The 5,749-nt window shown below is 47.3% G+C and overlaps 1 long non-coding RNA gene across 1 annotated transcript; it reads left to right on the forward strand.

The window, feature by feature from the left end:
- Positions 1 to 4,497: 4,497 nt before the first annotated feature.
- LOC121641573 lies at positions 4,498 to 5,208 on the forward strand. Its single transcript, XR_006010722.1, has 2 exons — positions 4,498 to 4,584; positions 5,158 to 5,208. It is a non-coding gene; the product is annotated as an uncharacterized LOC121641573 (long non-coding RNA).
- The last annotated feature ends 541 nt before the right edge of the window (positions 5,209 to 5,749 follow it).

A 5,749-nucleotide genomic window follows, 5' to 3' on the forward strand; every position in this document is an offset into this window, starting at 1 on the left:
ATGAACTGCATCAACACATCAGGGAGCAGCAAACAGCCCACCCTGATTCCTTTCTCATCTTGGCTGGGGATTTCAACCACGCACATCCAAAAAACTGTCTTTTCAAAACTACACAAAACACAGACTTTCCAACACATGGAAACATCACACTGGACCAGGTTTACACCACCCAGAGAGGAGCTTACAAGGTCGTTCTACACCTCGGCGCCTCTGACCACATCACTGTCATGCTAACGCCAGCATACAGACCACTGGTTAAAGTCACCAAACGAGTTCTCAAAGAGGTTTGTGTGTGGCCGGAAGGGTCCCTGGAGGTACTTAAGGACTGTTTTAACACCACAGACTGAAGTGTGTTTAAACAGGAAACAACACAGACCTCCAGGAGAACACAGATGTCCTCACTGCCTACATCACCAAGTGCATTGATGATGTAACAGTACTCAAGACCATCACTGTTCAGACCAGTCAGAAGCCATGGCTGACAGGATAGGTCCACAGGCTGCTGAAGGCTGGAAACGCTGCCTTCACAGCAGGAGATGAGGAGGGCCTGAGGACAGCGAGGCCAACCGGTCACTCAGCATCAGAGAGAAAGAAGCATCCAAGAGGATAGCTCATCGCTTCAGAGACAGCAGAGACACAGAGCCTGTGGCGAAGGCCCATCACGGACTACAACCACCCTGCAGACCTGTGACAGTTCCACCTCTCTGCTACATGAGCTAAATGACTTCTTCGCTCATTTTGAGACACACAACAGCACACCTGCACAGAAGTCTCCGCCCCCTCCTGGCGAACAGGTGTTGACGCTGTGCCTGGACAGTGTAAAAACACTCAGCAGGATCAATGCTCTCAAAGCTTCTGGTCCTGATAACATACCTGGTCGTGTGCTGAGAGACTGTGCCAGAGAGCTCATGGATGTCTTCATGGACACCTGCAACATCTCACTGAGCCAGGCTGTCGTCCCCACATGCCTCAAAACCACCATCATCATCCCTGTCCTGAAGAAGTCGTCCTCTTGTTTCCACGACTACCGTCTGGTAGCCCTCACTCCCATTCTTATGAAGTGCTTCGAACAGCTAGTGTTGAAACACATGAAGTTTGTCCTCCCACGCTCCCTGGACCTTTCCAGTTTGCATATCACTCCAACCGCTCGACCGAAAATGCCGTCTCCACTGGCCTCCACTGGCCTCCACACTGCCCTCACACATCTAGACTGTCACAAGCCGAGGGTGTGAGCACCCAAGTGCAGGCACAAAATGGCAGGAGGCAGACTGTTGCAGGTGAAAAGGGTTTAATAAAAAAAACTCAGCTTACAGAAACAAATAGACTCCGGTGGCAAAACATGAACTAAACTCTAAAAGCACTAACATGATGAACAGAAAGTAGAAGGCAATGAACTGGCAAGAGAGGAACTGAAACAAATGGCTTAAACAAACTGAAGGGTTAACAAGGCACAGGTGGGGTGAATGACCAAATCAGACCAGGTGAACTGATGAGCAAAAACCAAAAAACATGGAGCATGATACTAGACACCAAAAACAAAGAACAAACCAAAAACATGACAGAAACAAAACACAAGAAAACAGAACTTAAACCATTAATCATGACAGGCCCGAAGGCCACAATGACAACAGACATGACTCTGGAGTGCGGCTGGGAGGCTACATAGACAGCACCTGAAACTCTGGTGAGTCCACCAGAATCCGCTCCAAGACATGTCCTGTCGTTAAAGGTGGAGGAGGTGCGACCACTTTGGAAGCTGGAACCACCCTCAGGATCATTGGCATGAGCAGGATGAGGAGTGTCCCATTCTGGGTCATGGAAGCAAATAAACCTTTTTCTGACTAAAGGAGGCAGCTTCCTAAATCTTCCTGCTAGGAGGATTTAGGAAGTTTGAGACCAGGGGCTTCGGGATGGAGTGTAGGGGTGGAGGAGTCATCTAAGGTAAGAGGGTCCTGGTTGTGACGAAGGAGCCGGACTCAGGGCTGCAGAAAGAAAGTGGTGCAAATCAAAAGAACACACTGACTTGTCTGAGTACCAGCAAAAACATGAAATTTTCACATCTAGCCTGAAGGCGGCCAAGATAGCCTTTTATCAGAACAAGATCCACAATGCTCCCAACACACGACATGTTCGTGGTGTTTAACTCTCTTCTAGCTCCACCACCTGCTCAGCCTCCCACTGTGCTGACTGCAGAAATGTTTGCTTCCTACTTCACTGAAAAGGTCGCTACCATCAGTAACCAATTCACTGAGCCGGACCAACTCAGCCTTACCAAACCAGCTACTGGTGCCTCACTCTGCTCCTTCTGCTCTCTAAATGAGGACCAAGTCTCTAAACTTCTAGTCAGCTCAAAACCCACAACCTGTCCTCTTGATCCTGTTCCCTCTGACATCCTACAGAGCATTTTACCTATAATCAAACCTGCAGTAACCCATATTATCACCTCCTCTCTTAAATCCGATGTCTTTCCTTCTGCCTTCAAGCAAGCTCGGGTTCCCCGCTGCTGAAGAAACCCACACTCAACCCAGCCCAGGTTGGAAACTACCGGCTGGTCTCACTGTTTCCATTCATGTCTAAACTACTAGAGCGTGCCGTCTTCAGTCAGGTCTCACAGTTCCTCCAAGACAACAACCTGTTAGATCCATATCAGTCTGGCTATAGGCAAGGCCGCTCTACTGAAACTGCTCTCCAGTTACTGATTCCCTACGGGTTGCCAGATCCGCTGGTCAATCCTCAGTCCTTATACTGCTGGACATTTCTGCTGCCTTTGACACGGTCAACCATCATATACTGTTCTCCACACTCTCAGAGCTTGGCATCTCAGGATCTGTCTTCTCATGGTTTATGTCCTACCTCACAGGAAGATCCTTCAAAGTATCTTGGCGAGGGGGCATGTCCAGATCACATGGGCTGACAACAGGGGTGCCTCAGGGCTCGGTGCTTGGCCCTCTTCTCTTTTCACTATACACCTCCTCACTCGGTGCATCATTAGCTCTCATGGTTTCTCCTACCACTGCTTTGCAGATGACACTCAGCTTTTTCTTTCCCACCTGATGACTCAACCTGTATGTTGCTGATATCTCCACATGGATGAAGGATCGCCACCTTCAGCTAAATCTGTCCAAGACCGAGCTCATTGTCTTTCCAGCCAATCCTTCCTTACCGCCACAGATAAGCGTGCAGCTTGACTCCATCACGCTTGTGCCTACGTCTTCTAGCAGGAATCTTGGTGTCATGGTAGACAACCAGCTGACCTTTAAGGACCATGTTGCCTCGGTTGCTCGATCTTGCCGATTTGCTCTCTACAACATCAGGAGGATCAGACTCTACCTGACTGAACACACGACCCAGCTCCTGGTCCAGGATCTGGTCATTTCACACATTGACTACTGCAACTCCTTACTGGCTGGCCTGCCTGCATGCTCAGTTAAACCTCTGCAGATGATCCAGAACCCAGCAGCACGTCTGGTCTTCAACCAGCCCAAAAGAGCTCATGTCACTCCGCTGCTAATCGCTCTCCACTGGCTTCCAGTTGCAGCGCATCAGATTCAAAGCTCTGCTTCTGGCTTACAAAACAATAACCCAAACAGCTCCGGTCTACCTCCACTCCTTAATCCAGAGCTACACTCCCTCTCCACAGTTACACAGTTGTCCAGCTCTTTGGCTCAACCAAGTACTGAATAAGCTGCGTGTACTTATGCCCAAGATGATGTTGGATGAAATCGTGAGCTTAGATTTAAACAAAGGATTTAACAAACAAAAAAAGCACTGCCTCTAGCACTACATGACAGCACCTGGTCCACCTGGACTCCAGCAGTCTGACTACAACTTAATGATGACATCCATCTTGTTTGAATTCTTGCTTGTGTTGTTCTTACTCTCAAATGTAAGTCGCTTTGTATAAAAGTGTCTGTTAAATGACTGTAGAATAGAATAGAATAGAATAGAATAGAATAGAATAGAATAGAATAGAATAGAATGCCAGTGGAGGTTCTTGAGGACAGGGGTGATGTGGTGTCGGCTCCAGGATTGGGTGCGAAGGCATGTGGCTGAGTTCTGGATATACTGAAGATTTATTGAAATTTATTGAAGAGGAGGAGAGTGATGGATGAAGGCCAGCTATGTTCTTGAGGTGGAAGAAGGCAGTTCTGGAAATGTTGCTGATATGGTTTTCAGTCGAATCTGCGAAGAGGGGGTTAGTGTAATGGTTCCTGCTCTTGTGTGTGGCAATGGTGGGCGTGCCTGTTTCCCTGGCAACTGGATCTTCACCTGCACCTCATTCTGGAATCAAGCAGCGAGTATTGATACATTTCAGCAGACGTCACAGACGCGTTCCACTGCGTTCGAATGCTTGCCGCCGCCATATTGAGTACCTGCGCTGAGTACCTGAACCACACAGGTAGTCGGAGATGCCGTCAAAATGCTGTGCAGTTGGGTGTGACAAAAAGAAAGGAGACGGAGATATAGCTTTTTATCGATTACCAAAGGAAGAAGAACGTCGTCAGAGATGGCTTTCAGCGATCAGGAGGGTTAACTGGACGCCGACTGCAAGTAGCCGTCTGTGCAGTGTACATTTCATATCAGGTGAGTTTCAATGCAAGCTAGGAGAGCTAGCTTTAGCTAGCGAGGTCTGATAAACAAACTTTTTAGAGACGTAAGTGATTAGATTAAATCCGATTAGACCCTTTGTGCAACAAATGCATTCGATTAGCATTTCATATGAAGATCTTTCAACAGAGATAGCAGTTGTTAGCTTAGCTTACATATCGGTCTACAGCAACAAAAGTTAGCTTACACCACAACAAGCTAAGCTGCCAAAGGACGCTCCTCTGCAGTCTGTGCTGTCTTAATAATAACTGACGCTCGGTAAAACAGCAGCGGATATTTTAATCGTTTCCCTATTGTTTTATTTATGGCCACTTCTGTGCACTAGCAGCATTTACAGTTTTCAGTTTCTGTTAACTTCGGGTGGAAGGTCAATGTTGATAGTTTATTGTGCTTAGATCAACTTAAGATATTTCATTCATCTGGTTACTTGGTTGTAGCTGCCTGGAAAACAGGTTGAGTAATAGTAACTGAAACCTCTGTCTCATCAGGAGCAAAAAGCCAGAACCCACTAAGCCCAGACTATGTTCCAACAATATTTCCTCATCTAAGTTCTCCCAACAAGCAGAAGAGGATTCATCAAATGGCACGAACTCAGGCCCTAGCTAAAGCTAGCTCTCCTAGCTTGCATTGAAACTCACCTGATATGAAATGTACACTGCACAGATGGCTACTTGCAGTCGGCGTCCAGTTAACCCTCCTGATCGCTGAAAGCCATCTCTGACGACGTTCTTCTTCCTTTGGTAATCGATAAAAAGCTATATCTCGGTCTCTTTTCTTTTTGTCTTACCCAACTGCACAGCATTTTGACGGCATCTCCGACTACCTGTGTGGTTCAGGTACTCAGTGCAGGTACTCAATATGGCGGCAGCAAGCATTCGAACGCAGTGGAACACGTCTGTGACATCAGCTGAAAGACCAGCTCAGCCTTCCAGCCATTGCCAGATTGTTGATTTACCCAGAGGTAACAGCTTTCAGCCATCTCAGCATTTCTGACCACTTTGTCTTTTTGCCTGCCTAAATACTTGTTTTTGCTCAGCTCATAGATCCAGACCTGCCTGTCGGTCACTTCCTCCTCCTTCTGCTATTCATTCATCAGTGGATAACCCAAAGAAACCATTTACTTTATTCCAGCCCAGTGTCT

The sequence above is a fragment of the Melanotaenia boesemani genome, chromosome 6 (genome assembly GCF_017639745.1).
Source record: "Melanotaenia boesemani isolate fMelBoe1 chromosome 6, fMelBoe1.pri, whole genome shotgun sequence".
Lineage (NCBI taxonomy): Eukaryota > Metazoa > Chordata > Actinopteri > Atheriniformes > Melanotaeniidae > Melanotaenia > Melanotaenia boesemani.